Source organism: Gymnoscopelus microlampas (assembly GCF_963454915.1).
Source record: "Gymnoscopelus microlampas genome assembly, chromosome: 13".
NCBI classification, from domain to species: domain Eukaryota; kingdom Metazoa; phylum Chordata; class Actinopteri; order Myctophiformes; family Myctophidae; genus Gymnoscopelus; species Gymnoscopelus microlampas.
Genome location: NC_139950.1, coordinates 27693380 through 27693904, shown reverse-complemented (window position 1 = coordinate 27693904; position 525 = coordinate 27693380).

The following is a 525-nucleotide window of genomic DNA, read 5'->3' as shown; positions in this document are numbered from 1 at the left end:
AATTTCGTTCACCTGTGTGATTCCCATAGACCATGCTCCTCCAAACACAGCTGATTTTAATTACAGAACTACTCCATTTTGAATCTCATTCAAGATGACATCCAGACATGACTCTATCGAACCGGGTGTGCAAGCAAAGCCAAGAAAACAAGCTAATTGCCCACATCAATACTCACTGAACCTGTATGTGATATGCCAAAGTTGAACAAAGTCTACCCTCTTCAGACTGGCAGCCCAAATCCAGTCTAAATTGGATTGGTTTGATGTAGTCTGAACAAGGCTTTGGAATGTGATTCAAATCTGATTAGCATAAATAGACTCCAATCTGGATAGGTCACAAATTAGACTTGATTTGGGCTGCCAGTCTGAATAGGACTTATGTTTACAACCGATTGCTATAAATAGGGCAGAGACCACGTTGCTGAGTAGTTAGTCAAAGTTAGTGATGTCAAACCCACTGGGTCGATTCTGTTGTGACATGGTCGCATTAGAACACCTGGAAGCTGGACAACGAGTGGGGATATA